A 23,653-nucleotide genomic window follows, 5' to 3' on the forward strand; every position below is an offset into this window, starting at 1 on the left:
GTAGCCCAGAAAGAATCTAGGAACATGTGCATGAGTGAGCAGGACTGGATTTACCTTCAGAAATGGGAGAAAAGTGCAGTGATACCCAAGGGCAAGGTCCAGAGGGAAACCTATGAAAGTTCAAAGGAATTAGTGAGTCCAAAAGGACCAAGAGAGAGAAGAAAGGTTGCAGAAGTCAGGGATCGTTAGACCATCTGGTATTAGAAATGATAGAGATGCAGCTAAGCTGGGGGAAAGAGGTAGTCATGCCATATCACAGACAAGAATTAAGACAAAACAAGGAAAAGGATTCTTCTATTCCCCAAGGCAGATAATAGCTGTAAACAAGGGTATATCAATGCTGATGACTAATCTTTATTGTAATTTGGGATTTAAAAATAGCTAAAAGAGCTGGGCATGGTGGCATACACCTTGAATCCCAGCACTTGGGAGGCAGAGGGAGGAGGATCGCCGTGAGTTCAAGGCCACCGTGAGACTCCATAGTGAATTCCAGGTCAGCCTGGGCTAGAGTGAGACCCTACCTTGATTAAAAAATAAAAAATTAGCTATAAGATTAGTGAGGACACCTCTAAGTGTGTCTGTTAGGGCATTTACAGAGGTCACCTGAGGGTAGAAGGCCAAGCCTTAATATGGGTGGTACTCTCTCACATGGGGTGAGAGCCCAGGTAGAACAGAAAGGGAAAGGAGAAAACCAGTAGAGTGCTGGCATTCTCATTTCTCTAATTCCTGTACTATCATGATGTGAATTTCTCTGTCTCACCACACCTCCGCCATGATGGATTGAGCCCTGTGAATCTAGGAGCCAAAATGAATCTTTCCTCTCCCTTAACTTACTCTTATCAGGTATCTTGGTGTGACATGAACCTTCTTCCCTGGGGAGTTTGCAAACACACATATATTCACCCCAGAAAGGGCACAGACAACACAAGGGTGATTGCACCAAAACCAGTTTTGGTGACCAATGAGTTTACCAAGGTTACTTACAGAGCATTGGTGAGGGGTTACTTATAAGATCATGGATGACTCAAAGGCAGCTACATCCCTGAAAAGACCACCAAAACATAGGTGACAATTTATGGAAAGCTGTATCTCTGGAGCTTACTGCACAACCTGTAGGCAGCTGGGCCAGTTGGTGAGTTCTCCCCCATCCCCAATCAGTTGTTTTATAACCTTTACTGTATAACCTTGGGGAGGGATGTTGTGACCTTCTTAGGTTTCTGAGACTTCTTGGTCTCCTGAGTCTCTTGAGCCTCTGTCCAAGAGGGAATGTTTCAATTTGGAGGAAACTGCTACGTAGCATTTGGGTTCAGAATGGAAAGTTTATCCTTTAACTATGACAACTAGAACATAGCTAGTCTTGTTTCTATTCTAACAACCACCATGATGGTGAATTGGAGCTGAAATAATGATCCGAGCATCCAGCGGATGACCTCAATGAAGATTAACAGTGGATAAAGGAGATAAACAGCACCTCACAGTATAGCGTGCCTCTTTGAACAAGGCACCCATCTTCAGAAGGGCATAAAATAAATCTGAGAGTTTAGGAAAGTGGATAAATGCCAAAGTCCTTCAGAGGTGAGAGTGGGGAGATGCTGTTTATTGATCCTTTCTGAAGGAACAAACTAAAAAAGGTCGGTTTAAGTAAAGTGCTTTAAAGTAAAAAGTTTTGAAACTCTGAGTACAGTGCTAATTAAAAACGAAAAGTTTAAGTCTTTGTTAATTGACTTTTTAATCTACATGGATTAAATCTCTGTCCTTGAATAAAACAAAAACCCCTAGCCTTGAGTTTCTGTGACTGTATGAAAGAATGAAAGCCAACTAGGCCTCAAACTCATACTTTGGATTTCATTGCTTCTAAATGGAAACATATTTCTAAGGGTAAAACCATAGTGAAGTTTCTGGAACTTCTGTAAAATAAACCAGGTAGATATATTTGAATTTTAGTTACAGTCATAACAACTTTTTAGATTATGTGCTTTTTCATTTTCATAAATTATTGCTTCTAAGAACTCTGTATTGGAATGACTCTGAAACAAGTAATCTGTTGTTACAAACCAGCTTGTGTTTGAAGCCACAACTTCTTTGTGCTTGAGTTTTGTTTTTTTTTTTAATATAAAAGAACACTGGATTAAGGGGGAAGAAGAATAAAGGGCAAAGGGAGAAAAACATCACCTAGCCTTATGTGAATGTTTATACAAGAACTGTTCTTCAAAGCTGAAGTTTAAAGAGAATTCATAGTTCTTTTGGAAGTTTGGTTTGAGAGTATGTGTTATGGTTGAATATGAAATGCTCCCCATAGGCTCATGTATTGAGGTTCGGTCCTGAGCTGCTGGTGTTATTTTAGGATATTCTGGGAACATTGTGAACTGGGACTTAGCTGAAGGAAGAGAATTCTTGTGGCTATATTATCCCTGATTACTTCTTGTTGATCTTTTGGCTTCCTGGTGAACTATAAAATGAACATCTCTCCTCTGCTACACACTCCTGCTGTCACGATGAACTGCCTGAGCAGAGAAGACCACATGAAAATGGACTGAACCCTGCAAAACCATGAGCCAAGGTAGACCTTTCCTCCCTTAAGTCATTTTTGTCAGATCCTTCAGATCCTTTGGTCCCAGCCACCAAAGTGACTAATAATACACTAATCTCCCATCTTTTGGCTGGGAAGGGGTCTTGGTTAGGTCTCTGTAATAAAAGATAATTTAAAAAAATATTTACTATTTAAAAGAAATTTTAAAGGTTAAAAACATTAAAAACCTTTCATTTAAAGCTAAAATATGTAAAGGTGGTAAAAATGTATGGTATCACAAAATTAGACAAGTCAGTTTTTAATGCACTGTGTTTTAGTTGATTTTAATCTTTATAAATGACTTTTGGAAAGGGTGAAATAACTTAATTTGTATGAATCTTAAGCATAAATGAACTCATATAACATATAACTGATTCACCATGAAAACTTAAATAACATAGAGTGAGTAATGTACTTTATATTGCATTTGTATTGCAAGGTTGAGTGCACAATATAATATAATTAAAAATTAACATTCTTTGGTCAGGTTTTTTGGGGTCAATACGTCCTGCTCTCTAGGGGAAAAACATTAAATTAAAAGAACAACATAATAGAAGATTACATTTTAGAAATAATGATTGGACATTTTTCTGATCTGGAAATCAGATTAATACAAAGAAGAGTTCTAACTACTGTAATGATACAATGAGAAAGTCTGTTTCACTGTGACCTGTGTAGCTGTCTCTGCATCATCTAGATCTGCCAGAGGTGAACTCAGATTCCTGCATTCTCCCAGTGAGAAGGGCTACACCTAAACCTGAGACAATATCCCGAGAATCTTGGGGGCTCCAGGATGCTCGGTGCCCTTAAAAGGCAAAGTGATTCTAAGGCCCCAGCTCTCAGGATCAGATCTCCTCAACCAGGTTTCTATATCCCCAAGGTAACATCAGGTTATTATCTCCCCAGTATGGACCAAGACAGGACATGAGCCAAGGTGGGGGATTCAATTGCAAGCACACAAACAGCACAGGAACAGAACCTGTGCTCCCAGAGACCAATCCAAGGACAGAGGAAGGAATGGGAGCAACAACCCTGGTAGGACCCCTCCCTATGTCAGAGAGAGCTTTTCTGTCAACTTTTCACTTCTGCCTTGATACACCTGTCTCCTAATTCTTTATCCTGCAGAAAAGAACCCGCTTGTTGGACATCAATATCTAGCTCAGCCCCTCAGACTCATCATGCTCCTCCCTAGTAAAAGAATCTCCGAGTTCCATGGACTTCAATCTCTCCGGGTTGGGCAGCTGAATTTCACAGAAATCTGAAAATAGCTGTCATCTAAATTCAGACAAAGGATCCAAATCATACATAGCACCACCACCACCACAACCACATACACTACCACCCCATACACCACCACCACCACATATGCCACTGATAATATTGCTTTAAGTGGTTTTGCTCCTCAAAAAAGACCCTCTTGATTCTTGTCCCTGGTCACATCTCGCTTCTCTGTTAGATAACCAGAGGATGGTGGCATGTGCTCCCTTTGATACCAGCTTTTGCTTCCTATGTTCCCCTAGGACAAACTCTCCTTAAAGTGATATAAAAGTTTGACCTTTGCTCCCCTTCATGACCATCTTCTGTGGGCCTTTGGTATGAAAGGATCAGTGGGGGTCGGATGGCAAAGGAACTTCTTTTGTTATCACATGTGCATGGAAAGGTAAGTCTATTTCCTGACATTGCTCTGAAACACACTGAATCCTCATCAATTTCACATCTCATTTTTACAGATTCACCTACTTTATAGAACTTATTTTTAAGCCAGAAATAAATGCTCAAGGCTTCTTCCATGGTCTTTCATGGATATGCGCAGAATGGTGATTATGATTTCACTGATACTGGATATCCCAGCTGAAGTCAAAGAAGCCCTTCACCTTGCTTCAACTCCCGCACAAGGTGCTCTTTTAGTGATGTACCTACCATCAGTTTTTTCACATGCTTGTGATTTATTTTCATTGTCAGTGGTGATGATAATGATGTTACTTTGGAAACAGGTCCCCATAGACAGCAATATTACTGAACAGGGCCTGTCTTGTCCATGCAGTACGTCTATTTCTGAAATGATGTATTTTACAGAATGTTTATTCGTGGGGCAGCCAAGAGAGAAAATGGGAGGGGTCGGTCTTAAATCCCCTTCCATGGTGTGAACAGTTCCCATGGAGGACCCAGAAAGACTGACACCATGACAGGCTTCAGTGGGGCGCTGCCCTGGCTAGGCCTCAGTTTTAAGCCAGCCCCTAGACATGCCCAGGACTTGTCCCTTCTGCCTTTCTGCCCCAGCCAATCAGAAGCACACAAATGTTACTTCTGTCTGCTTAGCCAATCATAATGAAGATTACCTAACCTGCCTGGAATTCCCCTAGCCCCTGCCCACCAACTTTGCCCTCCAATATCCTAAACCAATCAGAAGAATACAAGTACCTACTGTTTAAACCAACCAATCATGTACCCATCTCCTTCTTCTATGTTCAAATCCCTATAAAAACCCTGCCCTGCTGCTACTCAGGGCTCTTGTATGGATCCACTACATTGGTGAAGTCAAGAGTCCTAGCTGAAGCCCGAAATAAAGCTCCTTGCCTTTGTATATGTGTTTGGTTCTCCTTGGTGGTCACTGGGGGTGCCCAGAACTGGGCATAACACCACTATGCAACACACTCCTACCATCATGGTGTCCTTCATGAGCACACAGGCTCAAGTGAACATGGACTGAACTCCCTAAAACTGAGCCAACATAAACCTTTGCTTCCTGATGTAGCTTCTGTTAGGTGATGATATTGTCCTCTCTGTTGTCCTTTCTCATTCTCTCCCCCGTCCCTTCCAACATCATTAATAGACCTCCCTTTTACATTCATGTATTTTCACCCCACACATAGTCATCTTTGTGAGTCTAGCTCATGTCACTTAATGTGGTGATTTCCAGTTCATCCATTTCCCTGTAAATGCTGTAATTCCATTCTTCCTTGTGGCTGAGTAATACTTCACATAGGTGTATCACATTTTCTTTACCCATTCATCTATTGATAGACACCTAAACAGGTTCCATAACTTGACTACTACTCTAAACAGAACGGTGGTAAACATAAGCATGCAAGCTGACTTTGATTCACTGGGATGCATAAGCAGAAGTGGTACAGCTGGAACATGCAGTCACTCGATTTTTAATTTATTTTTTTTAAGGAACCTGCATACTAATTGAAGAGCAGGCTTTCAGTGTTGATGAGACTGGTTTTTATTACAACCACAAAAAAAATCTGTAACATGCAAATGACATTTCAGCTGACAAAAGTGTTGTGACCAAAGGCTTGGAGAAATAACCTTGCACTTCTCCTTGAGGCAACAGTCTAGTGTCAACATGGCAAAGGCATATTAGGATCGGATCACAGGTGCAATTAGTTACTAATTAGCTGATCATTAAACTGATAGATTGCTGTATGGTAGTTTAATGTAGCGTAGTGTCCATAAATGTGGATAAAAGAAACAGGAAGAGGAGGACCAGCGACATCAACACAGAGAACTAGGCTGGGTGTTGTGAGCTGGAAGATGGTCAGTGAAAGTCACAAGTCAAGGACAGCTGGAAGCTTCTAGAGTCTAGAAAATCCAAGGCAATGGCTGCTGAGCTAAGTCAGACCACTTTCAGACTCACCTCCAGACCACCCTGTATAATAAGTGTGCAAACTTTAAACCACTGTTTGTGATCATTTGACAAAAGCAGTGAGAGGAAACTAATATGACATGCTGTGGTAGTTTGAATGGATGGCCCCCAATATGATTAGTATTTTATATTAAAGCTTGTAATTTAGATCTCCAGCCACCTGGGTGAAGGAGGTGTCACTGGGTGGATCCTAGGGCCCAGCCCTAGGGTGTGGGGGTGGATTTAGAATTCCAGTGTAAAGATATGTAAATTGACTGAACTGTGCCTGGAGTGAAGCTTGCTTGCTTGTGCTGGTGGTGGTGGCTTTTGGCTTTTCTCTCTGCATGGGCCTATGAAAGGGGAGCAACTTTCTGCCATTATGGAACTTCCTTTCTATCTGTAAGCTTCAAATAAATTCCCTTCTTCCATAACTGTGCCTGCTTTGAAAGTCCATCCCAGCAGTGTGCATAGAAGGCGACTGTTTTTAAGTATAGAGAGCCCACTTATGTGTAATTTCAAATTATTAAAATAAAGGAAAGGTGCTAGCTAGCTGTTGCTGGATGATGACATTCTTCCTGTTACCATGTGGTTTGTTCACTTAATACAGTGTGAAATAGACATTGTCACTCATCATCACAAAACAGGGATGACAGGTAAACCAGTGAAGGAGTTTTATAGTTTACCTTGAAGACTTTGTACCCACCCCCGAGTCTCCCATCACTGTAGTGCCCCTGTTATGCCCAGTTCTCGGCATCTCCAGTGACCACCAAGGAGAACCAAACACGTATGTAAGGACAAGGAGCTTTAATTCGGGCTTAAGCTCGGTCTCTTGACTTCACCAACACAGTGGGTCCGTACAAGAGCCCCAAGTAGCGGGAGGGTCGGGTTTTTATAGGGATTTGAACATAGAAGAAGGAGACGGGTACATGATTGATTGATTTAAACACTATACTCTTCTGGTTGGCTTAGGATTTGGGCAGGCAAAATTGGCGGGCTGGAGCTAGGGGAATTGAGCTGATCTATGACTACAGGACTGTCTCATGACTTCAGGACTGTATGGCATAATGTATGGCATAACTGGTTTAACTGTTAAGCCTACCCTAATGGCAAGGTTGGCAGGCTGGAGCTAGGGGAATTGAACTTTATGACTTCAGTAATGTATGGCATGATCAGTTTTCCGTAACTGTTAAGTCCATCCTTACCAGTAGATTGAAAACTTAGATCTTGCTGGGAAACAGAAACTTAGGCCTACTGAGGACTCTGAAGCCTGTCATGGTGTCCATCTGGTTCCTGAGTCCTTCACCTCGACTCCCATTGATGCACATACCTCTGTAAGCTTCCCACCCCAGTACCTACCTACTGGACAGAATTGTGTGGGGAGTGAACTAGCCTTGTTTCTATTTGAGTAGTTTTGCAGACAACACAAAAAGTTACCCAGAGATGGGGGTGGGGACAGGGGATGGTTTTAAGCACTTGGGTTTTAAGAGCATGTAGATATTTTGACTTATTTGAATTTTTTCAACACTCAGATCCCAAGCAATGACACAATACTAATCCAGGTCCTAATGCTTTGTGGAACAGTAGTGTTGGGTTTGGGGACCAGCATAATTTGTCCCTGTTTTGAAGCTTGGAGTAACTGCTGCACTTTGCAAGGCTGCAACCTTATTCATTTGCTAGCTGCAGTTACCAAATCTGGACTTTGCTGAGTTCACAGTTAAAGAGCACAGCAGGGAAGGAAGACCTGCTGGGAACCTCCTGCTCTGTCAATAAGCTCTGGGAGTGATTTTAAAGTAACAAACAACTTCAGTTGGAAAAGCTCTACAGTGTTTGTCATTTATATATGTATGCAAGATTTCAATTCCCCTTATTTTCATAAAGGTCTTTGGAAAAGGTCACAAGTATGCACTTTGAAACCAAATTGCTAAAATGCAGGAGAGCGATAAATGTTGCTATGTCACTTGAGAGCAGTTTATTATTGGTCAGGTTGGTAGCATTCTACTCTGAATATCCTGGCAGCTAAACTGAGAAGGAAAAACTCAGAGTTTTCTGACAGCATGATAAATATTAATTTCATGGCTGGGGAGATAGCTCAGCCAGCACACTGCTGCTTTCTGCCTTGCAGAAAGGACCTGAGTTTGATCTCCAGCTGGGTGTTGTAACATGCACCTGTAATCCCAGCCCTGGGGAGGTGGGGACAGGTAGATTTCCTGGTCAGCCAGTCTCACTTACTTGGTCAGTTCCAGGCCAGTAACACTTGATATCAAAAACAGTGGATGGAGGCTGGAGAGATGGCTTAGCGGTTAAGCGCTTGCCTGTGAAGCCCAAGGACCCCGGTTCGAGGCTCGGTTCCCCAGGTCCCACGTTAGCCAGATGCACACACATCTGGAGTTCGTTTGCAGAGGCTGGAAGCCCTGGTGTGCCCATTCTCTCTCTCTCCCTTTATCTGTCTTTCTCTCTGTGTCTGTCGCTCTCAAATAAATAAATAAATAAAAATAAAAATAAAAAAAACAGTGGATGGTAACACCCAAGATTGTCTTCTGGCCAATACACACACACACACACACATACACACACACACACACACTCACTCACCACAGACTACCAGGCACAAAAGAAATGCTCATTTATTTCCATTGTTTTTATAGTTTGACAAAAGGAACTATATCAGTCATTTTCTGAAATTACAATTTCACCGGCACTACTGATAAAGAACAATTTGTGGCATATATCTATGTGTAAGAAATGCTGAATAAGTTAATATATGTATTTTGGGACTGGAGAGATTGTTCAGTGGTTAAAGGCACTTGCTTTGTAAAGTCTGATAGCCTGGGTTTGATTCCTTCCTCAGCACCCTTATAAATCAAAGTGGTACATGCATCTGGAGTTTGTTTGCAGTGCCAGGAAGCTCTGGCATGTCCATTCTCTCTCTCTCTCTTTCTCTCTCTCTGCCTGTTTATCTCTGTCTCTCTCAAGTAAATAAATAAAATATTAATATATCTATAATTATATAATTTATTTTATTATATAATTATTATATACATATATAATTATATATAATATGATATATGTATATATATACACATATGCTTTTGTCAACTAAATGACCTTCTATTAAATGAAGAGTCCATCTAAAACTAACTCCTTGCTCCATGAAATGATTTCTCCAGACCATTAGGATAATAGCATGTAGCTTTACTATGTTCCGATGAACTAAATTAAAAAGATAGCTTATTAGCCAGGCGTGGTGGTGCACGCCTTTAATCCCAGCATTTGGGAGGCAGAGGTAGGAGGACTGCTGTGAGTTCAAGGCCACCCTGAGACTACATAGTGAATTCCAGGTCAGCCTGGGCTAGAGCAAGACCTTACCTCGAAAAAGCAATATATATATGTACTATTAGTCACTTTGTTTGCTGCTATGACAAAATACCTTATAAGAAGCAGCTTAAAGGAGGAAGGATTTACTTTGGCATTAAGTTCTTTAATTTTTTTTTTAAACTTCCTAGGAAGCTATCTTAAGTATTCAAATTTGATGCTATAGATGAGTGAGGAAGATGAAAGAGACAACAAAAGAGAGAGATGCTGTCTTTTCTGTCAAAGGGTAAAAAAAATCAAGTGAGTTCAGGAAGGACACCATTCTATAGGACAGGAGTCTGCCATTCTTGAGATCAAAAGAGTTAGCAATCCCTGAAATTAAAGCTTCTATTTCTGCATTTGGTGAAAGGTCTCCACGTCTCCCCTCCCCAGAAACTCCATTATTTTAATACTTTAGCCAATCACATAAAAATGTGAGGCTGAGCACACAGAGGTCCTTCGGGTAAGGAGACAGGAACATCAGCAGACTTCCTGTGGCTGTGCGTGCTTGCCTGAACTCTATAGGCTATGCGCCCTTCCGCAGAAGTGAACATTGCCTTGCCATTATTCATTTTGAACATATGGAAGAAATCATTTGAACTAAGTAATGGGCATTCAATCTTCCCATCTCAGTGCCCTGGATAGCCATTCCAGGGATCCATACAGTTCCAAGAATGCTTTATTTTGCTACTTCTAACTCATGTGACTGGCTGAGCCAAGTAACACCACCCATTTTCCTGGCCAAGGGAATTTTTGAAGAGTAGGCATATAACCCAAATGAGTTGAATTATAGTGACCTCACAATTTTGCTTGCATTTCGAAAAGTAATGTACTCTTTTCAAACCTCTCTTGAAGTTGAGGCTCATTATTTTGAGGTGAGCAGCCATGATGTAGAGTCTTGGCACAATGTAGAACCTAGCCTGAAGCTACAAAAGCTGATTCAAGAAGGAGGGAACCTTCATAAGAATCACAGAGAAATAGTTGTGGAGACTGTGTGACACAGGAACTTCTATCAAACGATTCCAACAAATCCATTGCCTAAACTTTACAGTTTTGTGAATGAGAACCTTACTTTATTTAATAGGTAGTATTTCAATTACTTACAAACAAAACCATTTTGTTAGGTTTGATTTGTTATCAAACAACCAATACCACCCATTTGAAGAATAGGAAAAAAAAAAAAAATTCCTGTGGCCTGCTTCTAACTTAAACTATATTCTGATGAGTTCAGAAGGAGAAGTTGAGAGGAAAAATGATTCTCAAAGTAGCTTCATGATGGGTCCTGTGGGTTGGCATATTTTTAGATTGTCCATTTAGTTGTGAGAAAATGTTTGACAAAATCTGTTTTTTTTTCTTTTGCGTAGCTAAGTTGTGCTTGATTTATCCTGGCAATAATTAAGCAAATTTGATTTCTAAAGAAGTCTTAATAACAAAACTCTATTATCAATATAGAAGAATATTGTGCCTTTTTATTTATTTATTTATTTGAGAGCGACAGACAGAGAGAGTGAGAAAGAGGCAGATAGAGAGAGAGAATGGGCACGCCAGGTCCTCCAGCCACTGCAAACAAAATCCAGATGCGTGTGCCCCCTTGTGCATCTGGCTAACGTGGGTCCTGGGGAATTGAGCCTTGAACCAGGGTCCTTAGGCTTCACAGGCAAGCGCTAAACTGCTAAGCCATCTCTCCAGCCCCTATTGTGCCTTTTTAAAAGCCATAACAAGTGACATAGCTCCTTTGTACTTTATAACTAAACCAAAGAATTGCAACACATCAAAGATTAATGACAGTATTACCAATGAATTGCCTTTTCCTGGGGGCTGAATTTACAAGAAATTTTTTTTTTTTAAATGAAAGTACATAAATTGTGCAACAACTTTTGCAAAGTGAAAGTGAAATTGATCAACATGTCTGTAAGTTGGAAGATTGTCTGCTGGACACATATCAGACTTGCCTGTCCACTACAAAGCTCCATTGGAAAACAAGATGTGCATGTTGGTGTTGAACATTCCTTGAGGAAGCCATTAAGTCTCCATGAAAAGGCTTGTGGCATACGAAAAACAAAAGATAAAGGAATCCTGAAATAAATAGCCAACATTGCATATCCCAAAGCTTCATTCTGAGGAGATTGAGTAACAGCACTGAGCTAAGGGAATGACACGGGAGGCCCCGAACTTTCCTGTGTGTATAGATGGTCAACCCATGCAGGTAGAAACAGGTCAGAACTGAATGAATGATCATGAAAAACAGATGATGGATTGGACGCTGTACACTGCTGAATTCAAAATGAAACTTAAGATCAAATTCAAGAATTTGTCCACTTCAGAAGAAAGGAGATAGGGGCAAAAAGAAAAGGAAACTGACAGAATTAGGAAATGAACTTCAATATCCTAAATGATTATTGAGAAGGGATAGAGCAGAAGGAGAATTATCCAGTAATGATAAATCTTCAATGTCATTGAAAACAATATGCTTCAGGAAATTCGTAATTTACAGTTCTTTGATGGCTTTTAAAAAGTTTTCTGGATTTTCTGGATAATAACTAATTCCAGAGAGAGCACACGTCTCAATTCAAGGAAGGGTTGAGAGAAAGATTATGAGATACATAACAGATGTAACATGGTGGTAAATGCTAAAGTTGTTTTAATAAGGAAAAGAAGAAGGGAAATGAACGAAGTCATAGATGGAAAGCCAGAGAGTTAAATGATACCCCTTCCATAATATAGCCATTCCTTCCATTCCCTCCTTAACTGTTTGCTAACCTTTATATTGTTAATGGGCCTTAGTAGACTTTGGTTTAGGGAGACAATACACTCACATTCTGTGTCACTCAGCTGTCTGTCACTGTAACAAAACACCTGACCAAATAAATAAATAAACGAACAACTTAAAGAAGGAAAGTTTGGTTTCAGCTCAGGGTTTCAGAGACTGCACCCCATGGTGGCTTGGTCCCATTGCTTTTGGGCCAAGGAAAAGGCTAAATGATGAAAACCACGTGACAGAGCAAAGTTGCTGCCCTTATATCAACCAGATAGTGGGGGAAATTATGAGTTTGGCACAAGATATCCCTTCAAAGGCATGTGCCCAGTGACCCACTTATTCCAGCTAGGCCCACCTTTAAACAGCTCAACTGTGAACTAATCAGCCAATGAGTCCATTCTCACTGTCATGATTTAATCAACTTTCTATAGTATCATCAACAGGCCACCAAGAAGCCATAAATACATGCACCTTTGGGAGGAAACTTTAAATGTTTTTTATTTACTTACTTACTTATTTATTTATTTGACAGAGAAAAAGGGAGAGAGAAAGAGAATGAGCATGGCAGGGCCTCCAGCCACTGCAAATGAACTCCAGACCCATGCACCCCCTTGTGCATCTGGCTAATGTGGGTCCTGGCAAATCGAACCTGGGTCCTTTGGCTTTGCAGGCAAGTGCCTTAACTGCTAAGCTAACCCTCCAGCCCAGGATGAAACTTTATATCCAAACAATAATATTTTGCCCCAAGGCTAATAGAGTTAATAATAATAATGGAGGCTTCCTTCAGTGGCCAATTCATACCTCCACTGCAGATAGGAACTTTCTTGCTTTAATCTAAAAGGCTTTGAAAATCAAAATTTATGGCATGGTTCACATAAACTAAGTAAAAAGAACAATATATCTAGGTCAAACCTCTTGGGAATTTTAAAGTTTCAAGAGAAGGAATCATATAAGTTTCAAAAGAAAAGAAAACCAGATTATCTGGCCTAACCTACCCCCAAATCAGCAAGCAATAGAGAAATGATGAAGTTAAGTTGTCAGGGTTTTGAGGGGAAATGATGTGCCTAAGAAAGAAAATCTGGGCTAGAAACTTGGCTCTGCCAAAGAGCACTTGTCATGTACACACATATGAGAGGCTTGAAATACCAGCACAGCAAAAGTCAATAAACAAGAGACTGAACATTTGCATGGCTAGTAAAGAATTTATGGACTATAAAATCCCACACCAACGTTGATCTGATGATGGTCTGGAAAGCTTAAAGCAATTTTTTTTTCCTCAAAAAAAAAAAATTGTTTTTACCAGAAGGCAAAAGACAGAGACATTTCCAGATATTTTGGAGAAAAAAACTGACCTTTGAAATGATATGTAAGGGAGAGTGATGAAAATGCTAAAAAGGAACTTGAATTTTATATGGCAGTGGAGTATATGCATCCGTACATGGTCATGTTCATGCACACTGTGTGTGTTTGTGTGTACAGAGCAAGGTAGACATTGAAAGAGTTCCTCAATTACTCTCCACCTTATTTTTTGAGGCAGGGTCTTACATTGAACCTGGAGCTCACTAATTTGACTAAACTAGCAAAACCTTCAAGTCCTGGGGATCCCACTGTCTCTACCTTACCAGCACTGGGGTAATAGGCACAGACCACCACACCCATTTTTTTTTTTTAATATTTATTGGTACTAGAGATCCAAACATAGGTCTTCATGCTTGCAAAGCAACAACTTTATCTGCTGATCTATTTCCTCAGCCTATATACTTGAGTCTTGATTTTTCATTAACTTATAAGAAAATGGCAATTGTTTGAGGTTCATAAAGGAAACGTGTCACTACTAAGAGGCCCAGGTCCAGCAGGTAATGCCTAGATAAAACACAATGCCTGAGAGATGACTCTGGCTTTATTCAGTGGACAAAGGAGGGGGAACCTTGCACACAAATCAATTTCTCCACACCAGGAGGTTGAGGAGTTACAGATATAGGATATGTTTAAATCAGGTGTCCCCAATATACTCAAGTGTTTTGAATGCTCATTCCCTAGCTGGTGGCAATTTGTGCGGTAGAGCTTTGCTGTTTCTGGGGTGGGCTTAGGGATGATATAGTCAGCTCTCCTTTGCCAGAGTTCAGCTTACTCTCTTGCCACTGCCTTGTACCTGTTATAGAAAAATGTGATTTCTAGCCTTTGTTCATGCCATGCTTTTTCCTGCCATCATGAAGCTTCCCTTCGAGGCTCTAAGCCAAAATACACTCTTTCCCCACATCATCTGTTTTGGTTGGGTGTTTTGTCTCACCCACATGAAGGTAACTGCAACAGGAACAATGATGGAGAGAGATGAGCCAACACAGTGGAAGACCATTCATGTCTTTTCTAGGAAACAGTGGAGAGTTTCCAGGAGCTCAGGTGCCACTGAATTTGATTTGTTTCATGCTTTAATGTTTCCAGTCATAGTGGCTGGCATGTCATTAACCATTAGGTGGAGAAGCAAGAGAATGACAAGCTAAACCTGGTTCAGGTGAATCCAGCGTTATGACTTCTCAAATCAGATCAACATGGCTACATGCAGAGTTGAGTAGAAGCTGAACAAAAGCTCAAGAAAACAAAGGGACAGACAGGATGAAACTGGAGTGATGAATGTTTTTTGCTACTTTCAAACATGTGTGTGATACATTTTTGATCCCATTCCTCCCAACCATCCTCCCTGTTCTCCCTCCCTCCCACTAAAACCTTTCTTTTCATTAGATTTCCATCCTACTTTCATACACTATTTTTTGTGTGTTTGTTTGTTTGTTGACTAATTGAGTTAAATTAGGATCATTTGCATGATCAGGAGTGGGGGGCTGTTTACTGGAGAAGAGGTAACCCACCAGTGACTACCCCACTAAAGGACCTAAGCCCCCCCCCCCCCAGAAATCACCTATTACCACTATTTATTCGGGGAGGTGTGGAGTCTCATGGAGCCCTACCTCATCTATGATGAAATACTGAAAGGCTCATTCTGGTCCAGGTAACTACATCTGCTGGGAATTCATGAGTATAACAGCCATGTCATATCCAGAGGACAGCACCCTGAAGCTAGACCCTGGAGTATAATTTGAAATCAGGTATGATGATATCTCCAGTAGTGTTCTTTTTGCTCAAGATTGCCTCGGCTATCTGGAGTCCTTTGTATTTTTTTTAATGTATTTATTTGAGAGTGACAGACAGAGAGAGAAAGAGGCAGATAGATAGAGATGAATGTTAGGACTTTCTTTTTTCTATTTTTGTGAAGAACAGTTCTGGAATTGCTATTGCATGGGATTTGTAGATTACCTTTAATAGAATAGCCATTTTCCCAATATTAATTCTTCCAATCCATGAGCATAGGAAGTCTTGCCATCCTCTGATGTTTTATTCAATTTCTTTCTTCAGTGTTTTAAAGTTTTCATTGTAGTGGTCTTTTATATCCTTGGTTAGGTTTATTTCATGGTAATTTTGAGGTTTTTGTGAATGGGATTTTTCCTAATTTTTTTTTTCTGCAAATGATTGTCATTGGGATATACAAAAGCTACTGCTGTTTGTATGTCAATTTTGTATCCTGACACCTTTTTATTTATTTGTTTGACAGAGAGCAATAGGGAGAGAGAGAGAGAGAGAGAGAGAGAGAGAATGGGCACGCCAGGTCCTCCAGCCACTGCAAATGAATTCCAGACACATGGGCCACCTTTTGCATCTGGCTTACATGGGTTCTGGGGAATCAAACCTGGGTCCTCTGGCTTTTCAGACAAGTACCTTAACTACTAGGCCATTCCTCCAGCCCATCCTGACACTTTTCTAAAAGTGATCATCAGCTCTAGAGGGAGTCTATCAGTCTGGTGGAGTCTTTAGGGTCCCCTACGATTATATCATCTTCAAATATGGATAGCTAAGTTTAACTTTACCCTTTCCTATTTGAATTTCTTTCATTTATTGCCAAATCTCTCATAGGACCTGAAAAGATGGCTCAGTGGTTTAAAGCACATGCTTGCAATGTCTGATGACCCTGGTTCAATTCCCAAACCACCCATGTAAGACAGCCAGAAAAAGTGGCACCGGCATCAGGCCTTCATTTACAGCAGTAAGAGACTCTGACATGCCCATACATGCCCTGACCAGTTAACACTGGACCAACACTATCCAGTCAATCTCTTGTCCCTTATGTGGCTTTAGTTTTAATCCTTTAGCAGCACTTATCACCATCTAGCCTACTATATAGTTTCCCAGGTTATCTGTTGGTTATTTATTGTACATATTCTCCATTATGACAATTAAGTCCCTCAAAAGTATAGATTTTTGTTCTGCTCCATGATGCTTTGAAGGGCCTTGGGCAGTCTGGTCCATGTGCAAGCCTTCCAAATACTCGCTGATCAAATGTTGCTTGAATTGGTGTTGACTGATCCAGTGTTTAGGAGATCATCACAATGGCCATCGGGCCTAAAAAATGTGGTTTGGAGATATTTATACTGATACATAAGACGGGTGATTGTGAGGGGAAAGGAAAAAAGTCAAGACCAATCCTCAGATGATCCGAATGATCAATTGTATGCCTGATTGCACTGTGGGATGGCGAAAAAGCATAAAAGGAATGGATCAAGAGTCTGTAATAAATGATAAATTTGATGCCTCTGAGGTATTTTCAAGCAGGTGGTGAGGGAGTATGGTAAAATAAAGCTCTTGGCTATGTTTGGATATTTTGGAATTACTGAGATGAAGACATTTAAATCCACAGGAATGGCATAGACCAGAGAGTAGATATATTTTTATCATCTCTTAAGAAGGTTCTTATTCTGCCTTGCATCATGACTAAGACTAGCAAGAAGGTGCCTTTAGTAAGATGAAGGAAAAGCCAAGAGACAAAATGTTTTGAGGAGCTAACAAACCTGAACTGGTTTTGCCAGCAGGGACATCATCCACAGCATCACCAATGGAGGCAACTTCAGCTGAGCAGAGTAAGGTGGAAAAGCCAAATTATTTTCTAGAATACACCCACACCTCTGCATTAGTCAGAGTTCTGCTATTTAACAAATGCCTGGCTTGGTCAACTTACAAAGAGAAATGTTGCATTTTGGCTCCCAGCTTGCGAGGTCAGTCTAATGCTGATTGGCCCCATTGCTTTGGGCTTGTGATGAGCTAACACACTGAGGTGGAAGTTCATGTTGGAGCAAAGCTGCTTGCCTCACAGTGAGACGTGACAGAAAAGACGAGGAACGGGCTGGGTTCCACTGTCCCTCTTGAAGGCATGCCCCAGTGACCGGGACACCTCCCACTGAGCGTTACTGCCTAAACGCTTCAATATCTCCCAAATGTGTTAAGGCCTGGAGACCAAGACTTTCACACGTGGACCTTTGGGAGATACTTTTTTTTTTTTGTTTAACCATACAAACTTTCTTAGACCTGTATTACAGGAACAATTTCAATTCTCACAACTGTACAATCAAATGAACAGGGTAGGCAGGACTCTTGGACCAATGATAGCACCAAGTGATACCACCTTATTCTCATAGAATTAAAGGAGTAGGGGGAACACCGAGGGAAGGAAGGTCCTAGAAAGGGAAAATGTGTGGCACACTGACCTGTTCCCTCTCAGTCTTGCTCGTGAGCATGGGTTGTCTGAGAGGCCACAGTGCTCAAGCAGCCCTGACCAGCCAAGGAACTCAATTCCCTGCTCCCCTATTCAGAGACCCCTTCAAGTCTCATGTTCCCATAAAATCCCCTGCTGTGTGTCCTCTTCAGGACACAAGAAATCATTTAACTTAAACAGGAGGAGGAAACTTCTATCTTTAGGTTGAGCCAAAAGCTGGTTCCTATCACCTCCTAGTCCATTAATCTTTCTGTTAATAAAATACCACAGACTTTTAGACACAATAATATTTTCCTTGGCTCACTGTTTTGGAGGCTAGGAAGTACACTATTAAATGCAACAAATAATAAAAGAATATGTAAGTTGGGGAGGGAAGGGGACCAAACCTTTTATAACTTCTATAAGTAACCCTCTCTCACAACATTACTTTATTTATTTTGTTTTGACAGAGAGAAAGGTGTAGATAGACAGGGAGAATAGGCATACCAGGGCTTTAGTCATGGCAAATGAACTCCAGATGCATATGCCACCTCATGCATCTGGCTTACATGGGTACTGGGGAATCAAACCTGGGTCCTTAGGTTTTTTATGTGAGCTCCCTAACTACTAAGCCATCTCTCCAGCCCAGGCTCTCTTTCTTATATATCTTTTTCTTTTCTCATGTGTATCAATGAGCAGCATGTATGTATGTATATGTGCTTACATGTATGTGGCAGTACATGTATACAGGTGTGCATAACATTTGTGCACATATATGTGGAAGCTAGAGGGTGATGTCAGCTGTCATCCTTGATCACATTCTACCTTATTTAGTGAGGCAAGGTCTCTCACTTGAACCAGGAACTCAGAATTGGTTGATACAGCAAGCCACCTTGTCCCAGCCATCTTCTACCTCCAACCTCCTAAGTGATGAGATTACAGGAGCCACCAAGCCTATCTGGAATTTACTTAGCTGTTTGGAATCTGAATTCTGGTCCTTAAGCTTGTGTGGCAAGTGCTTTATCATCTGAGCCGCCTCTCCAATCCTTCAATAATCTCTTGATACCATTGCATTGGGCATCAAACTTCCCACACATGAATTTTGGAGGATACATTCAAACTACTATTCTCATGCCTTAGAAGCTACTGGAGCCCCGAAAGCCACCATCATCTTTTTCTCCACATACTTCAACATTCCAGATATTTGGAGACATCTTATTTCCCTGGAAGATTTTCTTCCCCTGTAGAAACAACCTCACCATCTTTTTCAAAAGTTGTTAATGCTACACACTTTCTAGTTCTTATGCACTTTTACTAGCCCTCCCATCTACCTGAAAAATAATATTCAAACCTTCTGCTCCACAACCACCATATACTTTATGTGCTTGTACAAAGAAAGGAAACTGGAAGGCTGGCTCTAAATGACAAACAGAAAACATCCACTCCTAATTTGCATTTATTCCCAGCTACCAGATGCTAGGAGTGTCCCCCAAGGACAGCATGGAGTGAGAACAATTCTAAGGGGATCCAGTGGGGAGAAAAGCCACCATGCAAAGCGAGGGTACGTTCCGGCTGTGAGAACTTCAGAGATCTAACTGCTGAGCAGAGCAGATGACATATTCCCAGGACATTCTCCCCTCGGGCTGTATGAATTTTAGGATTGAAATATCTTGCGGAATAAAAATAGATTCTGGATCAAATGAAAGCATATTGAAGATGAATAAATTTAGCTCTAATAGCCTAATAAAACATGTTGCATTATCCTTTAGCCAATTTTTACATAAAAGAAACATCATTATAAATTTCCCTTAAGCACTTCAGAGGAAAAAAATTACCTAAGTTTTCAGGTTTCTTATGAGTTACTTTATTAGAGAACTGTGAAGAATTGATTTTTTTTTTAAAAAGCCATGATATTTTATTTCTAAATAGATGTTAAGCTCCTTAAGGGCAACAACTGTTTTTCCATTATACTTTAACCATTCACTGGAATATGAAGGTTACTTAGCTTATATATTCATTAGCATAAATTAATGTAGAAATAAAATGAGTGATGTATATAGGAAAGACCTTACTTCTGGTTAGGCATGACTGTCTGTATTTCTAGGTCTGTAGAAGAAACCAAAAATTTCCAGTTTATCTCTCCTGTGTCTTCCAACTTACAAAAGGCCATTCTAGTTGCACTGAATAGTATAGAGGCTGCCATCTGCACAACATAAGATGAAAGCCTGATTTCTTGGCCTGGCCTTCTCTCTTTGGCTTTTCTGCTTTAGTAGTAGCTTTCCATGATCATCCAGCTTCTCTTGGTGCCTTTATACAGAAACGTCAACTCTCCATATCTCGTGGGACTTCATGAATGTTTTACTTAGGTTGTGAATTTTTCACCTTTCCTTCCTTCATTTTTTTCTTGTATTTCATACTCGACTCCATTGTTTTCATTTCTAGTAAATCCTGTCACTTCTGGTGGTGAGCAGCAGTATCATACAGCCTTACATCTTATCCCCCATGAAGAGGCAAGTCCATTGGCCATTGCTGCAGCTTAACATTCTTAAAGCTTCTGGAGTAAGAAGTCACAATGACATCACTCATGGCTAAGTGATTTGAAAATTAAAATTAAAATACTTCCTCAGGATGAGTTCAGGAAATGTTGGTTTTAATCTTTCTAAGAGAAATACTTAACAAAATGAAAAGTCCTTAAGACAGTGCCTCGTACCAATTCTGAGTAAGAGTTCAGGGAATGGTTCATTATACTCTTAGGGAAAGAAGGCTACAGCCTCAGCAAATACAGTCTGAAGTTCATTTACACGATTACCCCACCTCTCTGGTTTGTCCAGAAGAGTATCCTTGTGATTATATTCTTTCATGCTACAAAAACACAACACTTTGCTAGCTGGATACCTCTTTAAGTGTATGTCATTCATTCCAATTTTATTGGTATTTTTGTGGATATCCTCATAACACTGTATCTGTATGCGTGAGTGTGAGACATGAGCTTTTTAACTCTTCAGTTACCATAAGAGAACATTCATTGTCAGAGAAAAAGATATTCAAAGTCAGACAAAAAGAATCAAAGGTAGCTGAGGCCCTGCATTCCATGACTAGACAACTATTTAGAGAGGCTGTGGTCCATAATTCCTCAGAGAAGCTCTCTCACTGGCTTCCAATGCCCTGGTCCTCTTCTACTTGCTCTAAGATTCCCATCAGTGTTCAAATACCTGCATTTACACTGTTTCTATCAATCAATAATTAGGTAAGCTGATGCTGTTCTTTGGTGGACATTGTGAAAACTGGAGCTGGGATGAAATGATATACTAAGCACAATATTTTTATATATTTATTTTCACCTCTTTCTTATCCTCTTGTGTTTCTTTCTCTACCTCAGATGGCTCCTCAGCTTCTGAAAGATGTTTACAGCACATGCCTGCTGAGGTCTACAATTCCCAACAAGGTCCCAAATCTTCCTACATTACATCACTGACAAGCTAAATTTAACTAACGTGTGTTCTGCTCATCTTATAAAGCACAGCCTAAGGGATTCTATCATGTGACCTAATTCTTCATTATACTCATATGTGACATGTTAGAAGTTCAAATATTAAGGCATGAGTAGAATGACATGTAAGGCTCCTCCAAAAGTTCTTAATACGGAGCCTTCAAGTGGAGTAATCTTAGAACAGCAATGGCTCATGGGAGGTATGATCCTTCTCCTAACTCATGCAGTGTAACATCAGGACTTATATGGTGATTTCCTTTGTTTCACAGCTATCTGGTGGTCTCCCACCAGGACCAATCAGTTGTCCTTTCTCCTTGACATTTCTTTGTGTCAGTGACAAGGTTTCAAGTGAAGAGCTTGTGATTGTTTTCTCTAGGTAATATAATGGTCTCTTTTAGGATATTACTCATCCCAATATTTTGCTTTGTTTTATTTGTTAAGGTCAGATGGAGTTTCTTGATCTTAATATTGTAGGCAATTACTCTCACTTTGTAATCGTCACAAAAATAATTGTAATAAACATTTTATAATTGTTTCCTTTGTATCAGACAAGTTGTAAAACAAATACGCTTTGTGTTTTGTCTTAGGTAATCATTTTTACAACACTTTGATCTATATGCTATTAACAACAATTGATTTATTAATGTGGAAACTGCTGGGTGTTTGACATTATTTTTCTTTCTTAATAAACTCTAAAATGAGAATCCTCAATTATGATTCAAGGAAATAATTCACACACAGGAAGATTATCAATGCCACACTTAGAGCAAGTGTTCATAAACATTAGAATAGATCGAATATATCCAGAAACTTCTCCCTTGGGGAGACGTGACTCAAGTCTTCACCCCAGATAGGGCTCAGGTGGTAGACCAAAGTACGACTGCACCAATACTAGTTCAGTGAACCAATGAATTTATTGGGGTTACTTGCAAAGCATAGAGAGGAGTGACTTATAGGAAGTTGGAGCCCCCTAAAGCAGCCAATTTAGGTGGGGCTTCCTGTGTCAAGATTACTCCTCAGATGCTCCCCCCTCAGTCTGGGCGTGAGGGCTTACTGACAGGGCATGGAGACGCCCAAGAAACCGCTTCAAGGGAGCTCCTCGTTCCTTGTTCTTTTGTTCTATCTACTCTCTCTCGCCCTGAGGTCATGAGGCCTCACAGTGGACACAAGGGTCACCTGAGGTGTCAGGTGAGGGTCTGATGACTCTCCCCACCCCTCTCTCCTGAGTTGTCCTAGCTGCTTTGGATAAAGCTGGCAAAACTGTTTACTGCTTTCAATGCAGAGGAATTTTGCCTTGCAACAGCATCTGTTGAAAAAACTTGCCTTAGCTCACATGTCCGGGAAGTGATGGGGCCAGGGGTGAAGCTCAGTGAAGTCAATTTCTGGAGACACTGCCATCCTTAAAATGATACGAGCAAAGTACTCATAGATGGCCTCTAGTGTGAAATATGACTAGGCTGGACTCCTATTCATGAAAACAGCTGTCTTCTCCTAACTTGCCTTTCCCAAATTGACTTCATATTTAACTCTCTACATTTCATTTTTAATTTCCTCATCCCTTTTAACAAAGATAAGGATTTGAAACAATCATCACACACTCATCTAATATGCCCATGCTAAGTACTGGTGTGCACGTGTTGTCCAAGGTGAACCCAAGTCCAACACAAAATCAACAAAAGATGTGCATGTGTAAACTTGCAACAAGGAAACCTGCCTTTTCCTTCAGCAGAGGCTCAAAGGCTTTAGAAAGAAGACTGACGTTTATGGGGAAAACACTGAGGCAATCTCTGATTAGCAAGCATTTAAAAAAAATTATTTATTTATTTGAGAGTGACAGACAAAGAGAGAAAGAGGCAGAAAGAGAGACAGAGAAAGGGCACAGCAGGGCCTCCAGCCACTGCAAACAAACTCCAGACACATGCGCCCCCTTGTGCATCTGGCTAACGTGGGTCCTGGGGAATCGAGCCTCAACCAGCGTCCTTAGGCTTCACAGGCAAGCGCTTAACTGCTAAGCATCTCTCCAGCCCAGCAAGCATTCTATTCAGGTGGGAGTTCTAGAAGTAGGGGAGGCTTTCTAGACCCTAAATAAATCTGCAATCTGTGATTGATGGTAGAAAAACAAGCAGAGTCTGAGGATGTTGGAGCATGAGGGCAGAGGGGCTGGGGAGATGGCTCGGTGGTTACAGGCACTTGCTTTCAAAGCCTGACAGTCTGAGTTTGATTTCCCCACTGCTTACATAGAGCCAGATGCACAAAGCGGCACACACATCTGAAAGTTC

Source organism: Jaculus jaculus, chromosome 11 (assembly GCF_020740685.1).
Source record: "Jaculus jaculus isolate mJacJac1 chromosome 11, mJacJac1.mat.Y.cur, whole genome shotgun sequence".
Lineage (NCBI taxonomy): Eukaryota > Metazoa > Chordata > Mammalia > Rodentia > Dipodidae > Jaculus > Jaculus jaculus.